General features: G+C 38.1%; 1 pseudogene; it reads left to right on the forward strand.

The window, feature by feature from the left end:
- The window catches only part of LOC118978259 (UDP-glucuronosyltransferase 2B31-like), a 421,339-nt pseudogene that overhangs the window by 22,225 nt on the left and 388,762 nt on the right, over window positions 1-10,352 (forward strand).

A 10,352-nucleotide genomic window follows, 5' to 3' on the forward strand; every position in this document is an offset into this window, starting at 1 on the left:
TTTCCTGATAACTAGTGCTTTGAATTCAATATCTGATAGCTGACTTGCCTCTCTTTCATCTGACATTATTTCTGAGGCTTCCACCTTTTCTTTCATTTGGGCATTGTTTCTTTGTCTTCCCATTGGTTATGAGACTCTTCTAGTTAGCTTCAGCTTCTTAAATTAATCTGTTCTGACTCCCTAGGTTTATGGTGTGAACTTCTGTGGTAGAATTCCTGTGAAATTCAGTGATTCAGTCTCCTGCAGGTATCTTGATGTTCTCTGCTTCCACCTAATCCTTTCTTTGGGTGTTTGATCAGCTGGAGCGGGAGGCAAAATGGTTTATGACAGCAGGAGAGTACTTTATGATACTTACAGTCACAGCTGGTAGAGAAGAGATAGAAGACATTTAGGCTCTATATAGTGTTAACTGTAATCTTCAACCCAATTTGCCACCTCTAGGAAAGGATAGACCAAAGATAAGTCTCTTGTTGGGGAGGGAAGGCTTTGAGTTGTATCTAGAAAGCAGTGAGGTTGCGGGTGGTCAGATTTTGAGGTAAGGTGAGAGTAAAGAATAGTAAATAGAGGTAGCGTGTGAGCAAGTAGAGTTAATCACTACAGTAATAGAATTCAGAAACCTGTAAAGTGGGCTAAGATCCGAGAGATGTGTTGTGAAGTATTTACAGTGGTATAGAAAGCAACAAACAAACAAACAAACACACAAAAAAAGGGCAAGAGAAGTGAGGAAACAGAAATTAGTCTGGGGTGATATGAAGAGGGACTAAAACAGGAAAAAAGAAAGGAGAAGAACAGAGTACTGAAAGATACAGCAACAATGAAATTAAAAAAATATATACAATTACTGAAAAAAGTTTAAAAATAAAAGTAAAAAAAAAACCAACAACAAAAAAACCAACAACAATAACTCCTTCCTTGTTGGTTTCAAACTGTCCATTCCGGTGTTTCTGGTTTCGATGGGACCCCTCTGTGGGCTGGGTTGTAGGCCCAGGCGCACACCCGCCCACCAGCCAGGCTACCAGACTGGGGTGCAGGCGCCCGCCCACCTGACAGGCTGCCTTGGACCCACGGGATCCCCTACTGTCCTGTGGCTGGGTGAGAAGCAAGTCAAGCTGCCTTCACAGGAGAACACCTCAGTCCACTTTCCAGCAAAAACTTCTCCAAAAAGCGTGACTCTCAGCCCAGCCCAATCCCCAACCTGACTGGTTAGGACAATGCTCCTCTCAGATTTCCTGGGCTGGCAGGCTGGTGGGCTGGTGACCACAGAGATCGCAACTGAACACAGCCCCCTGTCCTTGTCACCCTCCCTGCACACCTAGGCAGACAGGTCTTTGCCACCCATCCCCACCTAGATGGTGAGGGAGGGAGCCAGCTCTTCCAGGGACCTCGCAGCCGGCCCAATGCTCCACTGGGTGCTGGGCTCCCTATGAGTCCTCCTTGGCACTGGCCACAGACGGAAGCCTCTACACCCCTACCACAGCGGCAGCGGCGGCTCTGAGGCGTTTTGGGCTGGCCCAGGGCAGCCGGTCCTGCCGCTGCCGCTTTTGTCTTTACTCACAGGTGCCGGGGTCCCAATGAGTCCTCTGTGTCAGACGCCCCTGTCGCTGGGCACAGGAGGAAGCCTCTGGACCCTGACCGCTGAGGCAGCCAAGGATCCAAGGTCTTTATGCGCTGGCCAATGGCTGCCGTCCAGCCGCTGCCACCACCACTGCCGTTGCCCTTGACTTTTCTCAGGGTTGCCAGGCTCCCGATGAGTTCTCCGTGGCAGACGCCCCTGTTGCTGGGCACAGACGGAAGGAAGCCTCTGGGCTCCAACCGCTGCGGCAGCCGCGGCTCCCAGGTCTTTACGCGCCGGCTAATGGCTGCCGCCGGTCTGGCCGCCTCCGTCCTTACTCGCATCCCTGAGACCCCAAGGACCTCTAGCTGTCTGGTTCGTCACTATCTCTGGTCTCTTATTTTCATAAATGCTGGGGAATTGTTGGTTGTGGAATTGATTGCGCTGTTCTTCTGTAAATCTGCCAGGATTTTCCCCCAGGTGTAGGAGAACTGCAGTCGCTCCGTCCTACTCCGCCGCCATTTTCTCTCAACTCTAGTCTTTTTACTTTTTAAGTTTATGTGCATTTTAGTCTCTAAATTTCCTTTAAAGTACAGCACAAACTTTGATACATTTAATTTTTATGATCATCAATTAAATGTGTTAAAATTTCCATTATGACATCCTCATTGACTCTAACTTATTTATCAAAAAATTATTTAATTTTTAAAATTTTCTGAGTCTTGGTTTATGGAACCATATGATTATATGCTCAACACTGGTGTCTTACAATATCTGCTTTTGAGAAATGTGTATTCTAGTTTTTTTATCTATTTATCAATCTAGTTTGCCTAATGCTATGAAGGAGCATGGAGAATGAATTCTAAACAATAGGAAGTGCATATTGATAGTGGTAAAAACATTTCAAAATGAAATTATGATGATGTGGCGGGATGATGTTTCATGACTCTGATAATACTAAATACAGTGAAATTTTATACTCTAAAAAGATGAATTTTTAGTAAGTTACCTCACTATATACTCTATTAATATAATATTAATGAAAATAATTTCTAATAAAATATTTTTACAGTTTCAGAAATTTTAAGTATTGAATTAAAATATGTTTTTGGTATTGCTTTCATGTTCATGAGTCTTTCTGTGGATTTAGTTACACTTTAAAAAGTTTTGCTTCTTACAGTAAGCTGTACATAACTTCAAATATTTTTTGCATAGAAAATTGTTGCACTAGTTGGTTACCCATTAAATCTATGGGATTAAAATGCAATTTTGAAATAATTGGTTGAATGTTAAAGTGAGTTTAGATTGATTATATATTTTTTTTATTATTTCAAAGTTAGCTTCATAATAATGAGATGAAAGTCACAATCACTTTTCTAAAGAAATGTTACCTACAGTTACTACCTAACCAAAAATGATATATTTGTGAGTCTTCGGTACGTTGGGAAAATCAATGCTTGACATTGTGTTCAAGTCCAGTGTAATAGCTGGTCCCTTGGCCTCCATGTAAGCAATGTCCTCAGGGTGATCAATGAACACAAGGGGTTTCACTGTGGAAATTCCATGGTAAATAGTTTCCTACATGCCATTGCCACCAACAGGACTGATAAAGTTTGGTTTTGGGGTGATCTATGAAAGAGATCAGAGAGATCAGAGATCAGATTCAAATGAATCTTGAATTCATTGTTAAAAATAGAAGTAGTGTAAATCAATAAAGGAGGCAATATTTTCTGAATAGTATTCCTATGCTCGTGAAATCATATATGAACATTTGTGGCTTTCAAAAGTAAGTCTGTTTGAGGAAATGAGAGAAAGCTTTACATAAGAGGTGATATTAATGTGGAGTTGTTTTGTCCAGTAGAAAGAGTGGGAGTAGATCCAGATTCAAACAGCACTAAGTTCAAATTAATGGAGGTGAAGAAATATTGTGTTTTAAGAGTGAAGAGAGTATTCATTCTGGTAATATATGGAGTATCTCATGGGATTTTGGGCATAAAGGACAAATGATAGATGTATTGAAACAAAATATTTTGTATTCTGTTGGATGCATTTATTTTGCAGGCAATGTGAGTCGCTGAAAGTTCAAAACAAGTAATGGTATTTTTCTATCTCATCTTAGAGAAAAGCACTGTAATGACAGTGAGAGATAGGTCTGAGATAGAAGAGCATGGACAGAAGGCAAACCAAGAAGCTATGGAACATTTACAGATGAGAAATAATTAGCACTGTGAGTTGATGTTTTCACAAGGAAATATTATATTACATTACTGTTCCACTATTTTTTTCTCAGATTTTTTTCTTAGTTGGAATTTTATTATTTGTTTTCCACAATCTTAGGAAGATTATTCTGTGAGAACTACTTAAGGAGTTGTGTACTAGGTCCTAATATATTAGGTCACTTTCTATTAAATCTCCATAGAACCTATAAAAACAAAAGGAATGTTTTTCTTCATGAAGAGCATTAAAAAAAAAAAACTCAAAAAGTCATCTTGCCCAGCTTCCTCCAATTAACAGATTGGGTGTTTCTGCCAAGAAAGCTTAAATGAGTGCTATCCAATAGTTTTAAAAAATTTAAGTAGCAAAAAGTGTAGGTATCTATTTGTCAATTATCTTTTGTGGAGTATATTACAACACACTATTATTAGTTCTAAAGAGCTGAGAAAAATTAGTTTGTAAATGACATATTTAATAGCTAAAAGCTTCACAAGCCAATCAGAACTAGTGTAAACCCAGCATAATTTTTTGTAATTTTATTTCATGCAGCTATCTCATATAATGAACTTATAGTTTTAATCTAGAAAAGGTTTTACTTGCTTAACAGTTTCTGAGAAGAATAGATGATAATTTGCTTGTTTACTTTTTCCAGAAAACATTTTGATAAAAATTTATATCTATTTTATATTGTTGGAAATATTATACTTCTACTTGGAACTAAGGGATAAAAGTTTCTTCTCATAAGGGGCTAGAAATTCTTTTAAGTTGTATATAATCTCAAAACATCTTTAATAAGGTACAGTTGACATACAACATTATATCAGCTTCAAGTGTAGGGAATAACAATTGAAGATTTATATCCTTACAGTGCAGTTCACACTAAGTCTAGTAACAATCTATCCTTGTATAAATCTCTTACAATATTTTTGACTGTATTCCCTGTTCTCTGTACTACATCTCTGTGGCTTACTTATTTTAAAACTGGAAGTTTGTACCTACTTTTCCCTTTCACCTTCTTTACCAATGCATCCATCCTCTTTTCCTCTGCAAAGTTTGTTCTCTGATTCTATGAGTCAGTTTTTGTTTTATTTTGTTTGTTGCTTGTTTTTGTTTATTTTTAATTCCACATATAAGTGAAGTCATATGTTATGTATCTTCCTCTCTCTGACTTATTTCACTTAGCATGATACCTCCTAGGTCTATGTTGCAAATTTCAATATTTCATTCCTTTTTAAATTGGTGAATACCTAAAAGATTTAAAGTAGAAATTGTCCAAGACATTATTTCAGTATTTTCCCCCAAAGGCATTAATATTCATGCAGAGTTTTACATACATTTATTTAAAGCTAGGATTGCAGAATTGATAATAAGTAATACATTTTTTAAAGTCATGATCAGGGTTTCTTTAATCTCTTTTTTTAAATGACTATTAAAAAAAGATTTTATTTATTTTATTTTTAGATGGGAAGGAAGGGAGAAAGAGAGGGAGAGAAATAACAATGTGTGTTTGCCTCTCTAGAGTTCCATACTGAGGACCTGGCCTGCAATCCAAGCATGTGCCCTGACTGGAAACTAAACTGGTGACCCTTTGGTTCACAGGCCCACACTCAATCCACTGAGCTATGCTAGCCAGGGCTACAAGTGAGAAAATTTTTTAAAAATTAAGAATGCCATATTAATTTTTATTGACCAAAAGTATGCTAAAAAAGTATGCTAGAAAAATTACCAGTTTGTGCTGTTAAGAGATCTAACTTCATTTTATTGAGTAGGAAATACTAAATTTTGGAATGCCTCATATATCAAAGATGCTACATCCAGCCCTAAGTAGTGACTGATGTTGAAATTTTCACTTGTCAGGGGGATGAAATCCTAGGTTAGTGGAGTAATGTTTTTTAAATGGCAGGTGGCTGTCTATTGTCTGTCAGTGTTAGCCTGATCCCAGGCTTTGAGACATAAGAGTAGTGAGCGCTGTTTGAAGTTTGTTCAGATCATGTCTAAAAGTAGTAAGTAGTTCACAACTAGTGAGAGAGCTAGATTGACCTCATAATTTCATCAAAGTAACTATAAGGTTTTTGGAAGGGAAAACTTGTCAACATTTTTCTGCTAAACCTGACTCACCCACACCTTTCAGTTGTTGTCTTTTCCCTTCCCCCCAATCCCTGAGAAAGTAGTATTTAACCCAATTGGTCAGAATAGTATAGAGATGGGGCCAGGTTACTGAATGGACAGGAGGACTAGTTGACCTAAAATTCGAAGCTTGTTGTGCCTCTTTGTTCCTATCACCCTTTCTGCTGTAACAGGAAATAAAGCCTGGCACATTTGGGTCTTCTCCTCTTCAAGCATGAAGTATCTCTCCTCTTCAACTTACAGGAAGTTGGACAGCTGTAACTGAAGGAATTCCTTGCTCAACACACAAGCGTATGTGAAAGATTGTGCAAAGAGGTATCTCAAGGTGGGCATATTGGTCTGGACAAGGAGACAAGGAGGGAAGACAGTGAAAGAATCCACATGCAGCCCTGTGCTGACTCAGTGGACACAGTAGCAGTGGAGGACTGGTGTGCACCTCTCCAGACAGACAAGACTGGAGGGGCAGAGACAGCAAATGGGCCTGGGTGGCTGGCAGACACGGAGCCTGGGTGCACTGGGTCCAGGGCCAGAGAAAGTGCAAAAAACTCACAGTGAACCAAGGATTCCACAGTTGGGAATCCTGCCCAGCACATCTTTCTTTGGCTCACCAGGGCAATCAAATTCTCACTCAGCAGATGGCAAAAGGCAGAAAAAAAATCTTTTCATTGTAAGTGGTCTGAACTCATGGTGGCTAAAACCACAAGTAAGAGAAGAACCACACATGTGTGAACTCATCTCCCCCTGCCCACTGTGCAGGCACAGCTGTGTAGAAGCAGCTGGGTTAACCTGGCCCAGCCCTGACTTCTGGCTGTAGGAAAGAGGCAGCACTAGGGACATATGGGAGAAAGATAGCATGCCCCTTCCAAACCACAGGAGTGGCACCCTTAGACAGAAGTAATTACCTTTAAAGGGGGCACCCATTTCTTGTGGAATAATGAGGATTTTCTATTGCCAAGGCAACAAAGCCCCACAAATATTCAGAAGTTCCAGCAGCACAGTGAATATAATGAGGGAATTCAGAAAGAAAACAAACAAAAAAAATTCCAAATATAAAAGAAACAGTAATATGTGATTTAAATGATGGGGAATTTTAGATTGCATTTTTGAAAACTTGATGAGATAAAAGAAATCTCAGAAGGACAGTTAAATAATCTCAAAAGTAAAGTCAATGAACAACAGAAGTACTTCACCAAAGAGACTGAAACCATAAAAAGGAGCCAGACAGAAATTCTGGAGCTGAAGAACTCAATAAAAGTGGTGAAGAGTGAGCTAGCAGGCTTAGAAAGTAGAGTGGACCAGATGGATGAAAGAGTTAGTGACAACTTAGAAGACAGAAATTTAGAAATGATTCAGGTGGAACCACAGAGAGAATTGGGAGTCAAAAAATAAATGAAAGAACTCTGTGAGAACTCTCTCCCTCTAATGAAAAGAGCAAAATAAGAATAATGGATATTCCATAAAAAAATAGAGGGTAAGAGGGACACAGGACACATATGGCAAATAATCAGTGACATCTTCCCATATCTATGCAAAGAACTGGATCCTCAAATCCAAGAAAGTAGTAGGAAGCCTAATCATCTCAATGTGAAAAGATCCTCCAAGGTACATTATATTCAAACTGTCAAGATTATAGAGAACCCATGGAAAAAAAACTAAAGAGGGGTAGACATCAAGGGTGAGAAGTGAGGATGGCTGAGGTGGAGGGAGTTGTGGGGTGAAAATGGAGACAAATAAACTTGAACAACAATAAAAAATGCAAAAAAAGAGAAAAAATTAAGAAGAAAGAAAGAATTCTCCAGGCAGACAGGGAAAAGATGACGGCAACCTATAAAGCAAACCCCTTTAGAATATCATTGGATTTTTTGGCAGAGACCCTACAAGCTAGAAGAGAGTGCAGTTAAATATTCAGACTATTGAATGGGAGAGATCACCAGCCATAAATAATATATCCAACACAGTTATTCTTTATGTAAAGGATATATGGAAGAAATAAAGCTTCTTCTAGACATACAGACATTTAGGGAGTGTACCAACACAAAATCTGAATGATAAGAAATGCTTAAAAGTGAAGCCTTTTTTGTTTGTTTCTGCTACATGAAACTGGGACACAAACTATGAGTAAGGTGAATAACAGACAAGTAGAAACAAGAAGATGCCACTCTCATTCAGGATAGGTTATTAAACACTTCCATATTACATGAAGATTAAACAAAGTAAGAAATGATTTTTAAAAAGAAGACAATAGCCACAGAAGTTTGGAAATGAACACAGCATAAAAAGAGATAAAATGTGACAACAAAACCATGTAAGGGGTGGGGCATAGGTCTGAATTTGCACAGAGGAATAAAGATGCGTTAAGAAGAAAATAAGACTACTGCATATATTAAAGTTTCTTCTGTGTAAACCTAATGGTGACCATACAAAAATAATTGAGAACTGAGTTATATAACAAGAAATAGAAAATGAGGGGAAAAAATCACAAAGTACCACCAAATTCAATAATGGAAACACAGGGGTAAGAGAAATAATGGAGACACAGGTATACCACAAAAGAAAATACTTATACATCTCTGTTCATCCCAAATGAAAATAGATGGAACTCACTTATAAAAAGCACAGGGTACTGCATTGGATCAAAAAACAAAACCCAAGCACTGACTGCTTCAGGGGACGCATCTCAGAAAGGACAAACATAAACTCAAAATGAAAGGGTAGAAAATGACACTCAAAGCAAATGGCATCTCAAGAAAAGCAGGTGTGGTCATATAACATATACGAGGGGGCACACCCCAAAATGGAATTATCTTCTGGAAGGCAGGCCCCTTATGGTCCAGGCTCCCCCCACTAGGTGAGGGTTCTAGGAACCCATCTGTATCAATGTGCCAGCTGGTGTTATGTGATGCTATATGAGACTAACAACAGCTGATGTTATATGAGACTTTTTCAATGTTTTTGCCCATTTTTTGATGGGTGGTTTAGGAACACACTCACCCACACCTTGCTAAGTGTTCAGCAGTTTTTACCCCCAAACTACCTGACCACTGTGTCCCATCCTCCCCATTTACCCAATCTCTCCCTAAGCAATTGTTTTTTGTTTCCCTGGATGAAAAAAGTCCTGAAAGGGAAGTGTTTTACTGATGTGGAAGAGACGAAGGGAAAAATGGCAGAAACACTAAAAGACATCAAAATCAATGGGCTTAAAAACAGATCTGAACAGTAGAAAAAAATTTCAATAAAGGTATTGCATCAAATGAAGAGTACTTTGAAGGTGACTGAAGTTTAAACATGTAAGAATAATTATACAATTTTTAGAAATAAATTGTTTATTTGGGAGTCCCCCCTTACATGACAAAATATGTTTTAAGACAAAAGTGATAATGGGTCAAAGACAGACAATTTATAAAGATAATGGGAACAGTAAATGAAGAGGACATAATACTTATTAATACATATGCACCCAACTTGGGAGAATCAAACAACTAAAGCAATCACTAACAAACTAAAGGAAGAAACTGACAAAAACACACTTACAGTAGGAGACCTAAGTAGCCCATTGATAGCTATGGATAGATCATTGAAACAGGAAATATGGTAGATTTATCAGTTGTTTTACCTAATAACTCACATTCTCATGGAGTAGAATCCACCTAAGATAAAGAGTTTACAGGCAACATATGTCACATTTATTTTTCCTTATGACTTTAGCTTCCTTAAAATATCTAGGCCAAGATCATCAGTGGCATCAAATACTCAAGATTTAAGCATTGTATATAAAAGTAGTGGTAATACATGTTATGAAAATTTTATTGGCACTTATTATTTTCTTTGAAAATTGGAAGAAATAAATTACAGGAAGTTTTGAAAAGCTATTTCAGTAATCGAGAAGAGATTAATATACATGCCCAATATTATCAGAGCATGTGGCACAAAGAAAAGGACATAAGACTTTAAGAAAAGCAAAATTATTTTAATGTCTCTTTTTGTTTCATATTTTTGTCTCAGTTAATTAATGTTATGTCATCAGAAATAAAGTTAATTGAACAGAGTCATAGTTTAAGGTTAAGGTTAGGAAGCCTGTCAATTTTAGGAATTAGAAACACCAGGAAAAGTTGTGGATCATAAATTGAGATTCTCATTTATGTATATATAAACAAGAGTTTTGGAGAGGGTGGTGATGTAATATTTAGTTTGGGATCAATAGTACAAAATGTTCGCAAAGAAAAGAATAACATGATTGCATCGGACTCTTGCCCAGATTCCACAGGTCTGATGAGTGGCCTTTTGCTTAACCAGTACTGGAGTGAGTCTCCCTAAAGTTTTTAGTGGGTCCATTAAAACAGATTCAGTAAAAGGGAGAAAATTCAATGATGGGCAGAGTGGGTTAAGAGAAGCTGGCTCCTGTGTTTGTGCCTTGTTCTCCTTCCAGTAATGGTGGCTGCCAGACCTCAGCTAACACTCC

The sequence above is a fragment of the Sturnira hondurensis genome, unplaced genomic scaffold (assembly GCF_014824575.4).
Source record: "Sturnira hondurensis isolate 20B ecotype Veracruz unplaced genomic scaffold, ASM1482457v3 Scaffold0021666, whole genome shotgun sequence".
NCBI lineage: Eukaryota > Metazoa > Chordata > Mammalia > Chiroptera > Phyllostomidae > Sturnira > Sturnira hondurensis.